Source organism: Giraffa tippelskirchi, chromosome 13 (assembly GCF_054371585.1).
Source record: "Giraffa tippelskirchi isolate mGirTip1 chromosome 13, T2T-mGirTip1v1.2.pri, whole genome shotgun sequence".
Lineage (NCBI taxonomy): Eukaryota > Metazoa > Chordata > Mammalia > Artiodactyla > Giraffidae > Giraffa > Giraffa tippelskirchi.
In genome coordinates, this window is record NC_137287.1 from 33,042,127 (window position 1) to 33,062,358 (window position 20,232).

General features: G+C 44.0%; 1 long non-coding RNA gene across 2 annotated transcripts in view; it reads left to right on the forward strand.

The window, feature by feature from the left end:
* The first annotated feature begins 370 nt into the window (after window positions 1-370).
* Window positions 371-20,232, forward strand: part of LOC145532990 (uncharacterized) — a 36,446-nt gene continuing 16,584 nt past the window's right edge. The window contains exons 1-2 of one of the 2 annotated variants that reach the window (XR_014073744.1): window positions 371-604; window positions 1,455-1,537. This is a non-coding gene — a long non-coding RNA (uncharacterized LOC145532990). The remainder of the gene's footprint in view (window positions 605-1,454; window positions 1,538-20,232) is intronic. The other variant, XR_014073743.1, reaches the window with a different exon arrangement.

A 20,232-nucleotide genomic window follows, 5' to 3' on the forward strand; every position in this document is an offset into this window, starting at 1 on the left:
GACTCAGAGACTAAACAACAACAGTAACCAACTGAAGCCAACTGAAGTTTAACAAGTAGACTTTCAAATTTAACATAAGAATACAGAATCCAAGATGGCGGTGCCCCAGGGAATTGGGCATAAACTGAAATGAAGGGTTCAAATGTCATCACAGTGCCCTCTACTTTTTCTCCCTATGTTATTATTTCTTAGCCAACAAGCTTCCATTTCTTCTTACAAGGTAGATGATGGCTGCCTCTCAATTCAACTCCAAGTTTCCAAAAGAGTGACTCTGATTGGCCCAGATTGAGGCATCTCTGTATCCTTCATCCAACGAGCTTCTCTGAGGGGGCCAGCATCACAATCATGGTTGCCAGGGAAGCTAACTGGTGAGCTTGAGGGCAGTGGCTTCTGGGGCTGGACAAACACCACAAACTCTATCTACTAAGGATATACATTGAAGGATTAAATGGCAGTGAGCCTAACTGAATCTCGAAAGTTTTGAAGGATGGTAGGTGGGAAGAAAGCTAGGGAACTGCCAGTGGAGGGCACTGGATTCTAGCCAGAGTACATTAGTCTAAGACTCATCCATAATCATAAGCCTCGAGAGGGATATCACAGAGAGGTTTGTAATCAGGAAAATGACACCATTGAAAATTATATATTTCTCTTGTGAAAGCAACACATATTCATTATGGGAATTTTGGCAAATACAGAAAAGTAAGCTATTATTTCCTTCCATTCTTATCCTCACACCAACATGCTGGCATCTGGCAGTAGAGGAGGGTCACTTTCAGAACCAAAATGTTTAACTATCCACAGTGGAAATCACCTATTAAGTTCTGGATCATGTTCTATAAAAGCATTATATCTTACTTGTACTCACTTGACGTTATCATTCCCTGGGTTTTCAATTAAAAATTATATAAAGTGTCTTTAGATAGCATGTTGTTGTTGTTGTTATTTAGTTGCTAATTTGTGTCCAACTCTTTCTGTGGACCCCATGGACTATAGCCCATCAGGCTCCTCTGTCCACAGGACTTTTCCAGGCAAGAATACTGGAGTGGGTTGCCATTTCCTTCTTCACGGGATCTTCCCGACCCAGGGATCGAAACTGGGTCTCCTGCTTGGGCAGGAGTGTTCTTTTTAACCACTGAGCGACCAGGCAAGCCCAAACAGTGAGGTGCTTATGAGCAATGCAGTTCCTGCCGTGACTCAGATTCAAACTCAAGTTGCTGTGGTCACAACAGAGTCCTACCCACTGTACGATAAGATTGCCATAGTGAACTTACCCATACCCCATGGTCAGACAGTTAGAGCATCTCCACTTGTCACTATTATAAATGACTCTGTGATGAATATTCTCATTTCTAAAACCTCATCCCTGTTTGTAATCAATTCTTCAGCAATGGAATTATTGGGTCACAGGGTGCATGCATGCTTAAGTTGCTTCAGTCGTGTCCTACTCTTTGCAGCCCTATGGACTGGAGCCCGCCAGGAATTCTGTATTGCAGGCTGATTCCTTACCACTGAGCCATCTGGGAAGCCACGTCACAAGGTAGGAATGTTTTTAAGTCTCTTGACACACATTGTAAATTGTCCCTCCAGAAAAGATGTGCAAAAGGAAACATTCCAGCTGGGCATGAAGAGAGTATTAATAGACTAGGAGGCAAGTTTGGGCAGGTCCATTGGATTATAGCCCATGATGAATGGCACCAAGACCAGTTAGGGTGATGGCACCGTTTTCATTTGATCTGCAAGGAGATCAAAGCAGTCCATCCTAAAGGAAATCAGTCCTGAATATTCATTGGAAGAACTGTTGCTGAAGCTGAAACTCCAATCCTTTGGCCACCTGATGCAAAGAACTGACTCATTGGAAAAGACCCTGATGCTGGGAAAGATTGAAGGCAGGAGGAGAAGGGGACGACAGAGGATGAGATGGTTGGATGGCATCACCAACTTACCGACTCAATGGACATGAGTTTGAGCAAGCTCCAGGAGTTGATGACGGACAGGGGAGCCTCATGTGCAGAAGTCCATGGGGATTGCAAAGAATCAGACACGACTGAGAGACTGGACTGAACTGAACCATTTTCACACTGTAAGAGCGTTTTCGTGGGGCCCTAATCCTCAAAGTCCATTAGTGAGAACACACTTTACCCTGGATTATCTTTTCCAGGATTGATCATTATTCTGACGCTTTTTCCCCCACAGTGTTATTTCTGGTCAGTGTATCTTTTTATAGGCATGCGGTCTTTAGCTATAACAACTTCAGCAAAGTCTTCCTCCAGCCTAGAAACCTGAGCTCTTTCTTTGCTATCTATCTCTGCCCTGATTCACTGAATAGTGATTTTGTAGTTTAATTACCAGACAACTGCTTCTTTTCTAATGTCCAGGCTGGTTGTTCGGATGGGATGGGAGGATATCTTTGTTTTATGGCTAAACTGCCCACAACATATGCATGCCCATTGGATATTCATCACTGCCATGTTGAGGCTGTCCGAACGTGGGTTGGAAAAGTATGTCCAGACACAGAGCATTGCAGAAAGGAATGAGTTTATTAAGAACAAAGAGCAGAGATAGTGTGGGCACTGAGAGCACAGCAGGCCAGCAGCTCCTCACAGGCCAGGGAGAGTCGAAGATTTTTGTGGGTTTGTGATCATGCTCAGTCACTAAGTCATGTCCAACTCTCTTCAAGCCCCTACCAGGCTCATCTGTCCATGGTATTTCCCAGATAAGAATACTGGAGTGGGTTGCCATTTCTTTCTCCAGGAGATCTTCCCAACCCAGCGGTGGAACCTGCATCTCCTGCATTGGCAGGTGGATTCTCTACCACTGAGCCACCAGGGAAGCCCTTTTTGTGGGTTTGCAGCCAATTTTTATAGCCTCAAGACAAAGAAAACTCCTGCGGGAAGGTTGGCGCTAGGTGATTGGTTAGGATGCTATAGGGTGACTACCGAGGTGGGCATTTTTGCCTAATTCAGGGTCAGGAAGCCTGCTGGTAATGATCAGGGGCAGCAGGGGTTGAGGGGCTTTTGGCAATGGTTACAAAAGGGTTCAGTCAGCCTCAGAGGTGACCTTGGTTCTGGGCTCTGCTTCTGTGGCCTTGGGGCAGGACTCCACACATGTGAAGTGGATAAAGGAAGAGAGGAAAATTGGATGGTTCTCCCAGGAGTTTAGATCTCATCAATGGCCCTGCCAGAACTTGAACCTGACACTGTTCTCTCAACATCATCTCCCAAGGCAGAGAGATTGGTTCCAGAGCCAGTTTAAAAAGTTGTAAAATGGGACTTCCGCAGTGGTCCAGTGGTTGAGGCTCCACGTTCCCGTGCAGGAGGGATGGCTTCAATCTCTGGTCAAAGAACTATGGTCCCTCATGTCACAGGGTATGACCAAAAAAAAAAAAGTTGAGTTCATCAAGCCAGCTAAATAGATGACCAGCCTACTAAAAGTAATCCATTTGCATACGTCTTCCACAGAGGTCTAAATAAAGAAGGCGTGGTTACAGGAAACTTGAGTGAGGGATACGATCACAAGAAAGGAGAGGAAGAAACTGAATGTGAAAGTCTTATGAGGGAAGAAGCAACACTGGGAGAAACCTGACTGCAGTCTGTGCTCAGTAGCTCAGTCGTGTCTGACTCTTTGCAGCCCCATGGACTGTAGCCCGCCAGGCTCCTCTGTCCATGGGATTATCCTGGCAAGAATACTAGAGTGGGTTGCCATTTCCTCTGCCAGGGGGTCTTCTCGATCCAGGGATGGAACTGGAGTCTCCTGCATTGGCAGGTGGATTCTTTATCACTGAGCCACATGGAAAGCCCCCTGTCTACAGTGGGAGAAAATAAAATCCAAAGACAGAGAAAAGGAGAAAATAACGTTGAGCATCTTCAAACAAATGGATCCAGCTGTCCTCAAGGCAAATAACTCTGCCTCCACCATTCCCAGTTACGTTAGCCAAGAAAGCCCCAAATGATATTGCCCATGCCAGTTGGAGTCAGGCTTCTGTCGCTTGCAGTGGGAGAGTAAATTATGTATGAATTACACTGCCTCTCCAGACCTATATACAGAAATGCAGAGAAAGAGATGGCAGAGTCCTTGGAAAAGAGTGAGGGTGCTTTGTTAGCATCCAAAACCTCCCTGTCAGCTCAGTCTGCCTTCCTTCCATCTCCCCAGTGAGCTCTCTCCTACTACTGATAGGAATTTTCTGAGCTTCTGTGGCCTGGCTGTTTCACCAAGCATTACAATCTCCATGCCAGAGTTTGGGTTCTTGGCAGCTCTACAAATTTGCTCCCTTGGGATAAGGGAGCAAAGATTAGGGCTGTGCAGGGCTTTAATCAGTAGTGTGTGACCCTGAAGAACAGGCAGGAATCAATAATATATTTCCATGCTCAACTTCTTTTTTATCCTCAAAACAACCGTATCAAAACATTCATGCCAGACTGCAATTGAAAAAGTCATTTCTTTTAAAAAAAATTTATTCTTCCCTTTCTTGCTCTTTCATTAAAGCCATAATTGAATGAGTGTACCATATGGAGATGAGAAAGAATAATTTAGAAAAACTCAGAAAATACGGCGTTTCCTAGTGGGTTTGTTTTCCCCCATTTTTGTAAAGAAGGCCAATTGCAGTTTCTAGAATGCTTGTTGGATGAAGGGTGATGGGTAAGAAAAAGGATGAGAAGGTATGTTCGGAGTTCAGGGTGTGTTTAGTGAGAAATTCCTGTGTTAACTCATGAAATACACAGATGCCTCTGTTCATGACACACAGAGGGCCTGCAGTGCAGGTATGTGGCAACTGGCTGGATGGTAACCACAATCAAGGCCCAGTGATGCCAATGGTCAGCCAGTTTGAGGACCACTGGCCTAGCCTGTGTCTCCAGGCCAGATAACTTTTAACTAAGCCAACAGCCCTAACTGCTGCTGCTGCTAAGTCGCTTCAGTCGTGTCCGACTCTGTGGGACCCCATAGACGGCAGCCTACCAGGCTGTGCCATCCCTGAGATTCTCCAGGCAAGAACACTGGAGTGGGTTGCCATTTCCTTCTCCAATGCATGAAAGTTAAAAGTATAAGTGAAGTCGCTCAGTCATGTCTGATTCTTCGACACCCCATGGACTGCAGCCTACCAGGCTCCTCCATCCATGGGATTTTCCAGGCAAGAATACTGCAGTGGGGTGCCATTGCCTTCTCCGATAGCCCTAACTAGCCTTACCAAAAGCAGATGATGACCTTAGCATTGGGCTCCCTGGTGGCTCAGATGGTAAAGAATCCACCTGCAATACAGGAGACCCAAGTTGTATCCCTGGGTCAGGAAGATCCCCTGGAGGAGGCATGGCAACCCACTCCAGTATTCTTGCCTGGAAAAGCCCATGGTGAGAGGAGCCCGGTGGGCTACGTCCACGGTGTCGCAAAGAGTTGGACATGACTGAGAAACTAACACTTTCTTTCACTTAGCATTGAGGTTTATGTTTGAGTGAATAAGTAGAGAGATCTGATCTACTGAAATATTCAACCTCCAGGACCTTGATTTTTGGGAAATGTGTTTCAAATGGGAAAGGGTGAGAAATAGGAAAATATATGAAATCATCCCACCTTTTCATTTATTTATGCACGAACTCATATTATTCATGGGTACAATGTGTGATATGAAGTAGACTCTTTGGGTATTGCATTGGACAAGATCCAGTCTGTGACCTCAACCAAGACAATTAAATTAGAATGATAAAGTGATGGATTAGAATACAGCATGCTGAGTGCCATGAAAATAATGGCAGGGTGTGAATGGATCCTGTAGCCATGAAAGGAGGAAAAGCAAAGACAGGCAAATGGCTCATAGGAGGATGAGATTGAAGCAAAGATGAAACCATTACTGTGGAGACACAAGCAGATGAGATAGTGAAACTGATGAAGGTTAGATCAGTGATTCTCAACTTGCCTGCACGTGAGAACCATTGGGAGGCATAAAAAATACTAACACCCAGTTCGCACTCTAAACCAATTAATCAGAACCTTTTGGTGGTGCAATGCAGACATCAAAAAATTTTTTAATCTCTCCAGGTAATTCCAGTGAATTGCTAGTTGCTAGCTTTTGAAACACTAGACTTGATTATAAAGTGTCTTGTTACCAATCTAAGGAGGGGCTGTGAATTATTTTTTTTAATAAAAAAGAAAGAAAGGACTTCTGATACCATGGAGGTAATTAGATCTAAGAAAGGGCAATAAATTCTCAGACTGATTTAAATGGCTCCAGGCCATTTTGCTCTTGCCAAACAGAATGTCAACTTCTAGAAGTAACTAGGATAACTTAACGGTTAAGGGTAGAGCTTTGTGAAACAGGACTGGATTTGAGACCTAGCAGGTTGTTCCGCCTTCTCTCAGGGACTCAGTTTTCTCATCTATAATATTTGATTAGTACTATCTGCCTTTTTCATAGGGATGTTGTAAAATATTTATTGAGAACCTATTGTCTGTAAGGCTCTTTGAGACTCCCTGGGAATACAATTTATTGTTCATTCACTAAGTAGTGTCCAGCTTTTTGCAACCCCATGGACTGCAGCACATTGGGCTTCCCTGCCCTTCACTATCTCCTGGAGTCTGCTCAAACTCATGTCCACTGAGTTGGTGAGGCCATCCAACCATCTCACCCTTTGTCGCCACCTTTGCCTCCTGCCCTCAACTTTTCCCAGCATCAGGGTCTTTTCCATTGAGTCAGCTCTTCACATTAGGTGGCCAAAGGACTGGAGCTTCAGCTTCAGCATCAGTCCTTCCAGTGAATATCCAGGGTTGATTTCCTTTAGGATTGACTAGCAATTTTAACAAAGGACACAATGCTTATTCTCCCAGAACTTAACTAGAGTTGGACATTAGTCAAATAACCATAGGCAGTTATCAAAAAATTACCTAATTGCAACTGTGTAACTATGAAGGGATACATCTATTTAGGAGAAACACTAGGAGCTAAGAAAACGTGTAATGAGCCTGCTCATCTGGGAAGACAGGCTGGAATTTGAAGGAATAGGAGATAATTTAGAGAAAATGCAGAGGAAGAGGAATTTGATGGAAGTGGGAGGGGAGGGAAGTTCCAGCAGAGAAATGTGTAGAAGCAGAGGCCCTGAGAGGTGGGGCAGCAGAAGATGGAAGTGACACAGTGAGGTTTCAAGTACTGAGTGAATATTTCATAAACTGTTAACAGCAGCTGCTGTCTTTCCTGAATTTAGACTTCAGAGCAGTGAGAAACAGAAATAGACAAAGAGATTCATTGCATTAGATATTTTCTAAACCTTAAAACACTATTTTTTCATTAATGTCTTTTATTTTTTTAATATAAATTTATTTATTTTAATTGGAGGCTAATTACTTTACAATATTGTATTGGTTTTACCGTACATTAACATGACTCTGCCACAGGTTTAAATTATTCATGATGTAAATAAAAACACCCTCCTCCCCATGCCATTTAAGACTAGTGCTTTGTGCTTAATGAAGGTCTCAAGGAAGAAACTTGAGAGTCCCTTGGACAGCAAGGGGATCAAACCAGTCTATACTAAAGAAAATCAACCCTGAATATGTACTAGAAGGATCTGTGTTAAAGCTGAAGCTCCAATACTTTGACCACCTCATGCAAAGAGCCAATTCACTGGAAAAGACCCTGATGCTGGGAAAGATAGAAGGCAAAAGGAGAAGGAGGTGGCAGAGGATGAGATGGCATCACTGACTCAATGGACATAAGGTTGAGCAAACTCCAGGAAATAGTGAAGGACAGGGAAGCCTAGCATGCTGCAGTCCATGGGGTTGCAAAGAGTCGGACATGATTGAGCAGCTAAGCGACAACAACAAATGCCAACTGGTACCAAAACATGCTTAAACCTGTTCCATCTTTCCTTTGAGCTTTCCAGGAATCATTTGATGATGAAATGCAATAATATCCTTCCTGGATTTCCTTGGAATTCCCACTGGGGGCTCAAGATGAAGCCAGTCATCACGGCTGTGTATTCCATGAGCCAATAGTACCCATTTGATCAATTATTTTAATATAAGTTGCATAAGGAGCTCTATGCATCAGAGCAAACAGATTTTGTACTTTCTGCCTACAGATTTTTATTTCCTTAATTTTTTGTTTTATCAGTCTCTGCGGCCTGAGATTTTCTTCACTCAAAAGAGAATATCCATGAAGGGGGTCCAACCCTGGGCCTGGCTCATGGCAAACCCACACCTCTGCTTTCCCTCATACACTGCAGCATGTCTGCCAAGAGGCCATACAGAGTGTAGTGACAAAGCATGGTCCTTAGAGGCAGACAGAGCTGGACTGAAACTTAAACTCTGTAATTAACCCACTGATGTTACCTTGGACATGACCACTAATTCTTAGCTTCCTGATTTCTTCAAGAGCAAAACAGAGATCATACTGTGAGATGATCGTTAAGTTCTGTGATAACTGTGAAAACCACCTGGTCCAGGGCTGTTTAATAGCAGCTGTCAGTGTTATGGAAGTGATACTTCTCATAGCTAACATACTGTTTGTTCTATCTTGAATGTTCACCTTTTCTTCTGCCAGCAAATATCACTTGGCTTTGAGGAAATGCTATTTTGCCTGTGGGTATTGTATTAGCTAAAACTCGTCAGCACTCCCTTTTCTTCGGTGGTGAAAATATTCATCATGAATTGGTTAAGGTGAAAGCACACGGAAGTCCAGCTGTTATGAGCTGCAGGCGTGGCTGCATCCAGATGCTCAGATGACGTTGTCAACAATCTGCTTCCTGTCCTCTCTCATCTCCACTTTGCCCTGTTTTGGCTTCACTGTCAGGAAAGGCTCTCACTGTGTACTGACAAAAATGGCCTTCAGCAACTCTAAATGAAGACAGCGCCAGTTTAGCAAGGTTAATGGAAAGTGACTATTTTCCCAATATTTCCAGAAAAATCCATGGGCTTAATTCCCAGATGGGCTTTGATCACGTGAAAGTGTTAGTCACTCAGTCGTGTCCGACTCTTGGTTACCGCATGGACTGTAGCCAACCAGGCTCCTCTGTCCATGGAATTCTCCAGACAACTTATTGGAGTGGGTTACCATTTCCTTTTCCAGGAATCTTCCCAACCCAGGGATCAAACCTGGGTCTCCTGCCTTGCAGGCAGATTCTTTACCGTCTGAACCACCAGGGAAGCCCTTTGATCACATGGCCGTCTCTAAACCTATCTTGGTGGCCAGGGATGCAATGTTCCGATTGATCAGACCTGCAAGAGGAGCTACAGCTGGAGTGGGAGGGGGGTGGATCCCCAGAGGGAGTGTGGGATGCCCTTCCCTGAAGAGCAGTATCTGGAAATGCAAACAAAACCAATTCGTGTGGGGACCTACTTGGTGGTCCAGTAGCTAAGATGCCACGCTCCCAATTCAGGGGACCTGGGTTCAATCCCTGGTCAGGGAACTAGATTCCACATGCTGCAACTAAGCCCCAACATGTGCATGTTAGTCATTCAGTCCTGTCTAACTCTTTGCCACCCCATGATCTTACCAGGTTCCTCTGTCCACGGAATTCTCCAGGCAAGAATACTGGAGTGGGATGCCATGCCCTCCTCCAGGGGATCTTCCCAACCCAGAGTTCAAACTCAGGTCTCCTGCATTGCAGGCAGATTCTTTACCACTAGTGCCACCTGGGAAGCTCTGGTGCAACCAAATAAACAAATAAAAATAAATAAATAAATAAATATTTTTAAAAAACCAATCCATGTTCAGCAACTATAGGCATTTTCCCATTTTTTTTCTCTTAACATCAACTCCCTTCCCCAGCTGTTAGCAGAAGAGGTTATCTCTGATCAGCAGCTCAGCAAACCATCTCCTCCCAGGCTCATCAATCCCCCATCCAGGCTTTACCTCCACTCCGGGAGGCACTGGGCCTCCATCACTTTGCAGCCTCCACAGTTATCCCAGTCTGCCCAGCAAGAAGAATTGCCAGGGAGGGAGATAATTGTAGCCAATCATTTGGCCTTATATCACTGTCGATATATGTTAAACTTCTCAGCAGCAAAGCCATTCTGTCACTAGAGACTGCCAATTTAAGAGAAATCAGCAACTTTTCTTCCTTCTCTGACTTCAGCCTCCCTCAAACATAGAACTATTCTTTAACTTGACTTTACAGTGACCTAAATAACCAACAGCAGCAGCACTGTGGTTTCAGTGACTATTCACTCTGCAGCTGAGTCTACCTGGAAATGCCAGGTACACACTTTCCTCCCCTCCCCATGCCTACACCCATGTCAGGCATCACTAATCAATCTCCCACTCTTTCCTGATAAACCGGTTAAGTCAGAGCCTGATCTCAGAATCCTCAATATGGCATCCAGAATGAAAAGAATGGAGCTGATTTTATTCATAAGAAAGGACTCCAAAACCTCTCAGATGTTGGCAATATCTATGTTTATGACTGTATCTAACAAGTTTCCTAAAGGAAATCAACACTGAATATTCATTGGAAGGACTGATGCTGAAGCTGAAGCTCCAATACTTTGTCCACCTGATGCGAAGAGTCAGTTCACTGGAAAAGACCCCGATGTTCAGAAAGATTAAGGGCAGGAAGTGAAGGCGACAACAGAGAATGGGATGGTTGGGTGGCATCACCAATTTAACAGACATGAGTTTGAGCAAACTCCAGGAGATAGTGAAGGACAGGGAAGCCTGGCATGCTGCAGTCTATGGAGTCACAAAGAGTCAGACATGACTGAGTGACTAAAAAACAAAAACAGAGAGATTTAATTCTCACAATACCCTCACTGTGCGATTATCCCCATTTTACAGGTAAAGAGTGAGGCTCAGAGAGGTACAGCCCCTTACTATCACACAGCTACCAAAGCCATCTGATTCCATGGCCCATGCTTTCTACCATTCCTCCTCTGCCTCCTCCTGCTCCTCCTTGCCTCTTCATATTAAAAACAACAAACTGTTCACAAGTGCCTGCTCACCACCGGATATGACTGAAGCGACTTAGCACACACGCACACCTGCTCACCCAGCAACAAGGGTAGAGCTTGACACGGCAACGCCAGGAAAGGCTGATTCCCACCTCCCATCTCCAAAGGCTCCAGGTGACTCATCACTCAGTTGACAGCCAGCGCTGCCCCTGGGAGCATCCAAGGCCACAAGGAGCTGGTCCCCAAGCAAACTGCATTACAAATGGCCCCAGAGCTGGACCAGCCCCACCTTCCTCAGTGGGAAGACCAGTGATGGTATTTTTGTCCCAAAGAACCTGCAGCAACTCTCAGCTTCGGTTTCCCAGGCAAAATTAGCAAAAGCACCGTGTCAGATCAAATCTCGCTCAGGGCTCCTAACCCACCAGCGATGCAGAAGAGCAGGAAGCAGCTGGAAGGAGAGCCCTGATGCCAGAGGAAATTCAACAGAACTGAACTTTCACAGCAGGGGCTCGGAGAAGCCGGCCTGAGGGAGCGACAGGGAGGGAAGCCTGGTGTCAGTACAATCTATGCAAAAATTAAGACTCACAACTCACCATAGCTGTCACCTGCCTTTTGTTTTCCCAAGTGTGTTAGTCACTCAGTCGTGGCTGGCTCTTTGCGACCCCATGGACTGTAGCCTGCCAGACTCCTCCGTCCATGGGATTTCCCAGGCAAGACTACTGGAGAGGGTTGCCATGCCCTCCTCCAGGGGATCTTCCTGACCCAGGGATCAAACCTGGGTCTCCTGCATTGCAGGCGGATTCTTTACTGTCTGAGCTAACTGGGAAGCCCTTATTTTCCCAAAACAGCCCTGAATCCTGTTTTTCCTCTCCCTCCTACCCCCTCATCCCCCCACAGCCTTTCTGACCAAACCCCAGAGTGTGGGGAGCCACAGAGGGTAAGCAGGTGAGCTTTGAGTTCTGAATCCAGTATCAGCAATTTACTGCCTGAAAAACCTAGAGAATGTGCTTCAGCTTCTCAGTGCCTCACTTTTCCCATCAGTATAATGGGGATGACAATATAGTGTTTCATACTTTACTGAAGTATTTCTCAATCTTGGCACCATTGACCCTATGAGCCAGATCATCGTCTGTTATGGGGTAAAGACAATTCTTTACCATCTGAGCCACCAGGGAAGCCTATGTTTATATAAATAAATCCAATGTACATGTACACACACAAAAAAAACAGAAGAAATGCAATTGTCTATCAGTTAATAAATGTATTAGATAATTCTATTTTCAGTGCTTTTGTGTATTCCAACTTTTCCACCATGAACAAGGTGAATGAAGAACCCTGTTTCAAATTCCATTTTGTCCATGATTCTTTCTATCATTAGGGAAGTTACATAAACCATATTTTTCTTTACTTTGAGGTGAGAATGATAATACTTGTTTCATATATTTGCTTTTATGATGAAAACACCTAAAATATTGTCTGTGGCAAAACATGAATGCAAAAATAAAAATTACTGTTATTAGCATTTTTCTTTTTATTGTTGAACATTAAAAAACAAGACATTGTGAGTGCCATTACACACTAGGTCAAGCTAATGGACTTTTTTACATCTTAAAAAATTTTTTTTATTGGTATACAATTTTTAGAGGTTACTTTCCATTTACAGTTATTATAAAATATTGGCTACATTCCGCCTGTTGTACAGTACATCCTTGGCACTCTCTTACACCCAAGAGTCAAAGCCTATTTTTGAATATGCTCCAAAGCTAGATATCAAATCCACAGAGTTTAATTCCAAAGCTCATGTTCTTCAATACGACTCTGTATGGTTTATGCATGAATATTTTACAGTGGAAGTGAACTCGTAAGAACTGATGCTTTTGAACTGTGGTGTTGGCGAAGACTCTTGAGAGTCCCTTGGACTGCAAGAAGATCCAACCAGTCCATCCTAAAGGAGATCAGTCCTGGGTGTTCATTGGAAGGACTGATGTTGAAGCTGAAACTCCAATACTTTGGCCACCTCATGCGAAGAGTTGACTCATTGGAAAAGACCCTAATGCTGGGAAGGGTTGGGGGCAGGAGAAGAAGGGGACAACAGAGGATGAGATGGTTGGATGGCATCACCGACTCGATGGACGTGGGTGTGGGTAAACTCTGGGAGTTGGTGATGGACAGAGAGGCCTGGCATGCTGCGATTCATGGGGTCGCAAAGAGTCAGACACGACTGAGCGACTGAACTGAACTGAACTCGTAAATCACTTCTCCGATGATATTGAAAAGCCCGATTTTGTAGAGTTTGCTAATTTCCATGATGTAAAGACTCTCCACCAATGAAGTCACCAATGAATGGTTCAACAACTGACTCACGAAACTCGTGATCACATTAACAATCAGTTCTTATGAGCTGGTGTCAGGGGCTTCCAGTACATCCCAGGGTGGCTGGCAGTTCATTTTGAAACAAGGCAAAATACCAGTAAAGAAGTCAATTGCATTAAATCTCAAGGAATTGGTATAGGGTATCACTTATGTGTGGAATCTAAAATATTACATAAATGAACATATATATGTACAAAACAAAACCAGACTTACAGACATAGAGAACAGATATGTGGTTGCTAAGCAGGAGGAAATGAAGAAAGGATTGCGAGTTTGAGATTAACAGATAAAAACTATTATATTAATATATAAGATGGATGAACAACAATGTCCTACTGTATAGCACAGGGAACTATATTCAAAATCCTGTGATAAACCATAATGGAAAAGAATATGAAAAAGAATACATATATGTGATATGTATAACTGAGTCACTTTGCTATACAGCAGAAATTAAACACAATATTGCAAATTAACTATACAACACAATTTTTAAAATATTCTCAAGGTATTGAACACAATGGAAGAACTAGCTAAGGCAGAGACTGTTTGACCTCTGAAGTCTGACCTCTACACGCAAATCCACACTTAGGTTTGAATTCTGCTGCTGCACTTTTATGGGTTTCCCAGGTGGCGCTAGTGGTAAAGAACCCCCCTGTCAATGCAGGAGGCATAAGAGATGTGGGTTTGATCCCTGGGTAGGGAAGATCCCCTGGAGGAGGGGATGGCAATCCACTCCAGTATTCTTGCCTGGGTCGCAAAGAGTCGGACACGACTGAAACGACTTTGCATGTATGCATGCCGCGCTTCTGTAACCTAACTCCGTAAACTACAGGTCCTTTGTCCAGAAAATTAGTCCAGGCTGACATTAGCTTTGCAGCCTCACTACCTGCACGCAAATTCATTTGGGGGAGGCAAAAAAGAAGAAGAAAAAAAAAAACAACCTTTCTCCTTTGGCTGATTGTTTCTATCAAACAACTGAAGAATAAAGATTGCCAGCAGGCCAGTGAGTTTGGGCTGTTGCAGGATTGGCAGCTGGTTTCCACTCCAGAGACACTCTGCAGGGTATGCTTCAATTAGCCACTGTAGCTCTAGGTCAGGAAAGGAAGCATCGGGAATGCAACTCAGTGGGCTCTTGTGTAAGGCTCACAGCTCTTATGTCATTAGTACAGAAGGCACAAGCTTAGTTAACTGTATGAGCATCAGCCGTGGGCCCGCTCTGGTCTGAACCAAGCAGAGGCTCCCCTCCTCCATCTCTCCGTGCAGAAGGCAGAGATGAGTGACTTCATCTTGGCCCTGCCAGACACCCTGCTGAGCATCCCATGCTCCGCCAGACTCTCAAGTGAGCACGTATAGTCATCTCGCCATCTCTAAACAGGGGGTGGAAACACAGCCTAGTGGCTTTCTGTGCATTCAGATTGCGTTCTGGATGTGGAGCTCTCTTGCCTGGAGACCCAAGGCTTGTCGTGGCCATTTCCGATGAAAGTCACTGGGTCTGCTCAGCCTTACATCATGACCACAGATCTCTATTTCTCAGTTCTTCCCAAGGATCTCCCTCACTTCAAGAAAGAAAACAGGGACTTCCCTGGTGGTCCAGTGGTTAAGAATCTGCCTTGCGATGCAGGGGACATTGGTTCAATCTCTGGTCTGGAAAGATCCCACATGCCGTAAATTAAGCCCACATGCCACAACTACTGAACCAGTGCTCTAGAGCCCACCAGTCACAACTGCTGAGCCTACCAGCTGCAACTGCTGAGTCTGTGCACCCTAAAGCCTGTGCTCCGCAACAAGAGAAGCCACCACAATGAGAAGCCTGGGCACCATAACTAGAGAGTATCCCCTGCTCGCTGCAACCTGAGAAAGCTTGTGCATAGCAAGAAAGACCCAGTGCAGCCAAAAAGAAATAAAAAAAAAAAAAAAAAAAAAAACCGCAATCGCCAAGAGGGTGAAGTTTAAAATGCTGAATGCAAAAGGCACATCATTCTTTTTTCCTATAGGTTCTGTCACTTAGTCTTCATGAGAGGGATCAGAGAATTCTCTGGAATATGGTTGATGCATAAATTGTAGAGAAGTTTCTCTGATGACTCAGCAGGTAAAGAATCCAGACCTACCAGTGCAGGAGACACAGGAGATGTGGTTTTAATCCCTGGGTTGGGAAGATGCCCTAGAGGAGGAAAATGGCAACCCACTCCAGTATTCTGGAAAAATCCCATGGATAGAGGAGTCCGGCAGGCTACCGTCCACGGGATCACAAAGAGTTGTATACAACTGAGTGACTAAGCACAGCGCAGCATGTAACCGAGAAGAGGAAAATGACATGGATGATGGAATCAGACACATTTGTGTTCAGATTATCTTTAAAGTGTCCCCAAAGAAGATTTAGGGTTTATCTATCTATTAATACTTTCAAAATATATACACTGAGCACCAACTATGTGTCAGACACAGTTCTGGATGCTGGAGACACACTAGAGAGCCAAAATGTGTGTTTCCCATGGTTCCACTCTCCTGCCTTCATCCATTCATTGAACATTTCAGTGCTGACTGTCCCAAGAACTGTGTGAGGGCATTGAGGTCCCAGAATATAGTAAACAAACAAATAGACAATTGGAAGGCAGGATGGAAAATAATTAACGTACACAAGACACTTCCCATGGACCACGCACCATGGATACTAGATCACTTCATCCTCCTGTGTGTGTGTGTGTGTGTGTGTGTGTGTGATCAGTTGCTTCAGTCATTCCGACTCGTTGCGATCCTATGGACTGTAGCCTGCCAGACTCCTCTGTCCGTGGAATTATCCCAGCAAGACTACTTAGAGTGAGTTGCCATTTCCTCCTCCAGGGGATCTTCCTGACCCAGGGATCAACCCATATCTCTTGCATTGTAGGCAAACTCTACCCACTGAGCCACTTGGGAAGCCCCTTCATCCTCATAATAAACCCTATTTGGTGTAGAATTATTATTGTCCTCTTACAGGTGAATGAATCGGGGTTCAGATGTGCTAAGATACTTGATCACAAAGCAAGGAAGTAGCACAGCAAGATGTCAAACCCATAGAGTCTGATTTAAAGTGTACTGTCCTAAACATGACTTTGGATAATTAGTGCAAGTATAGTCTATTGTTGCAGGAAGGGTGCTGGTAAACTATCTCTCAAAAAAAAGGCAGCATTTGCAAATTCCCAAGGTATAAATGCTCCCATCATGACTGATTTGAAGTTAGTATGAGTACTGATACATGAGTTTCCTAAAATTTTAAATAATTGGTTCTTGTGAATTGGTACAAGTTAGGCCCCAACAAAGGACTGAAGGTAAGTATGAAACACTGGTAGATCCAGAGGAGATCTGCTAGCTTCCCAGATGGCGCTAGTGGTAAAGAATCCACCTGCCAATGCAGGAGATGTAAGAGGCACAGGTTCGATCCCTGGGGTGGGAAAATCCTCTAAAGATGGATGTGGCAACCCACTCCAGTATTCTTGCCTGGAAAATCCCATGAGCAAAGGAGTCTGGTGGCTGCTGTCCATGGGGCTGCAAAGAGTCAGACATGACTGAGCACATACCAGAGGAGAAGGCTACCTAACATAGTTCTCAGGATTTCATCGCAAAATTCAATGAGGAATGAGCCCCCAACTCCTTTTTTTAGGTACCTAGAGCAGTCCATTTTTTTTCTTTTTAAATTATTTTTTCATACTTTTTTTCCCTGAACTTTTGGCCATGCCATAAGCATGCAAGATCTTAGTTCTCCAACCAGGGGTTGAACCCAAGCCCTCTGCATTGGAAGCATGAAGTCTTAACCACCGGACCACCACGGAAGTCCCAGCCCATTCTTTATATGAAAACAAAATGTTCTCAACATTTCCTTGGATTCTATGAGATGCCGCAGTATCCTTCTAACAAATTGCTTTTTGCCCAAGATGATTCAACTTGAGCTGTTATTGAAAAACCAAAGAGCCTTCTTATTAAAAAATGCAGAGGTACCAACCCACTTAGGTGTTTTGTTACTGGAATTGGGGAAATGGTCTTCCATGGAGCAGCAGCCAGTGTATTGACATCAATTCAATGTAGCTTCCATGGAGAGACATGCTCTTCTGATAATTCAGGGAACTGTATTCCCAGAACAATGGAAATTGTCACTCTACCAAAGGACAATCTAGCAGCAAGATCCTCGGGTGCACTTAAGCATGTGTTTATACACCATTAACTACTTGGCAGAGAGACCGAGGGAACATTATGACCACAAATAACATAAACCAATGTCGGCAAAGCTGGTGCCAGAGAAAGAGATACTGGTGATGAAGATGAATTACCTCCAAAATTACAACAGAAGCCAACAGTAAAGTACAATTCAATTTCAAAGGGAAAAGGCCTTACAAACATTGCACAGGTTCAGCAAGAGAGGAAAGTGGGAAATAAATGTCTATTCTGAGGGCCACCTGAACTTTGCAGTCAGGAGGATCTGAGCTTTTCTCTCTGCTGTTTTCCACCTCTGTGACCTTGAACAAGGTGCTTTCCATCCTGAAGCTTCAGACTCCGTTTTTATGTGTGCTTAGTCGCTCAGTTGTGTTCGACTCTTTGTGACCCCATGGACTGTAGCCCGCCAGGCTCCTCTGTCTGTGGGATTCTCCAGGCAAGAATACTGGAGTGGGTTGCCATGCCCTCCTCCAAAGGATCTTTCCAACTCAGGGATCAAACCCAGATGAGATAACTCAAAATGTCTCCAAGAAATAAATGCAGAATATGTGGATCATTTAGTGTCACGCTAGCCCACAATTCACATTGTTCATACTGTTCATGGGGTTCTCAAGGCAAGAATACTGAAGTGGTTTGCCATTCCCTTCTCCAGTGGACCATATTTCGTCATAACTCTCCACCATGACCCATCCATCCTGGGTGGCCCTACACGGCATGGCTCATACTTTCACTGAGTTAACCAAGGCTGTGGTCCATGTGATTAGATTGGTTAGTTTTCTGTGACTGTGGTTTTCAGTCTGTCTGCCCTCTGATGGAGAAGGATAAGAGGCTTATGGAAGCTTCCTGATTGCAGATAGTGACTGAGGAGGAAACTGGGTCTTGTTCTGATGGGTAGGGCCATGAACAGTATAAAAAGGCAAAAAGATAGGACACTGAAAGATGAACTCCCCAGGTCGGTAGGTGCCCAATATGCTACTGGAGATCAGTGGAGAAATAATCCAGAAAGAAAGAAGAGATGGAGTCAAAGCAAAAACAACATCCAGTTGTGGATGGGACTGGTGATGGAAGTAAACTCTGATGCTGTAAAGAGCAATGTTGCATAGGAACCTGGAATGTTAGGTCCACGAATCAAGGCAAATTGGAAGTGATCAAACAGGAGATGGCAAGAGTGAATGTCGACATTCTAGGAATCAGAGAACTAAAATGGACTGGAATGGGTTAATTTAACTCAGATGACCATTATATCTACTACTGTGGGCAAGAATCCCTTAGAAGAAATGGAGTAGCCATCATGGTCAACAAAAGAGTCCAAAATGCAGTACTTGGATGCAATCTCAAAAATGACAGAATGATCTCTGTTCATTTCCAAGGCAAACCATTCAATATCACAGTAATCCAAGTCTATGCCCTGACCAGTAATGCTGAAGAAGCTGAAGTTGAATGGTTCTATGAAGACCTACAAGACCTTTTAGAACTAACACCCCAAAAAGATGTCCTTTTCATTATAGGGGACTGGAATGCAAAACTAGGAAGTCAAGAACCACCTGGAGTAACAGGCAAATTTGGCCTTGGGGTACAGAATCAAGCAGGGCAAAGGCTAATAGAGTTTTGCCAAGAGAACGCACTGGTCATAGCAAACACCCTCTTCCAACAACACAAGAGAAGATTCTACACATGGACGTCACCAGATGGTCGACACCAAAATCACGTTGATTATATTCTTTGCAGCCGAAGATGGAGAAGCTCTATACAGTCAGCAAAAACAAGACTGGGAGCTGACTGTGGCTCGGATCACGAGCTCTTTATTGCCAAATTCAGACTGAAATTGAAGAAAGTAAGGGAAACCTACCTATTTAGGTATGACCTAAATCAAATCCCTTACAATTATACAGTGGAAGTGAAAAATAGATTTAAGGGACTAGATCTAATAGAAAGAGTGCCTGATGAACTATGGACAGAGGTTCATGACATTGTACAGAGACAGGGATCAAGACCATCCCCAAGAAAAAGAAATGCAAAAAAGCGAAATGGCTGTCTGAGGAGGCCTTACAAATAGCTGTGAAAAGAAGAGAAGTGAAAAACAAAGGAGAAAAGGAAAGATATACACATTTGAATGGAGAGTTCCAAAGAATATCAAGGAGAGATAAGAAAGCCTTCCTCAGTGATCAGTGCAAAGAAATCGAGGAAAACAATAGAATGGGAAAGACTAGAGACCTCTTCAAGAAAATTAGAGATACCAAGGGAACATTTCATGCAAAGATGGGCACAATAAAGGACAGAAATGGTATGGACCTAACAGAAGCAGAAGATATTAAGAGGTGGCAAGAATACACAGAAGAACTATACAAAAAAGATCTTCACAACCCAGATAATCACGATGGTGTGATCACTCACCTAGAGCCAGACATCCTGGAATGTGAAGTCAAGTGGGCCTCAGGAAGCATCACTACGAACAAAGCTAGTGGAGGTGATGGAATTCTAGTTGAGCTATTTCAAATCCTAAAAGATGATGCTATGAAAGTGCTGCACTCAGTATGTCAGCAGATTTGGAAAACTCAGCAATGGCCACAGGACTGGAAAAGGTCAGTTTTCATTGCAATCCCAAAGAAAGGCAATGCCAAAGAATGCTCAAACTACCGCACAGTTACACTCATCTCACATGCTAGTAAAGTAATGCTCAAAATTCTCCAAGCCAGGCTTCAGCAATATGTGAACCATGAACTTCCAGATGTTCAAGCTGGTTTTAGAAAAGGCAGAGGAACCAGAGATCAAATTGCCAACATCTGCTGGATCATTGAA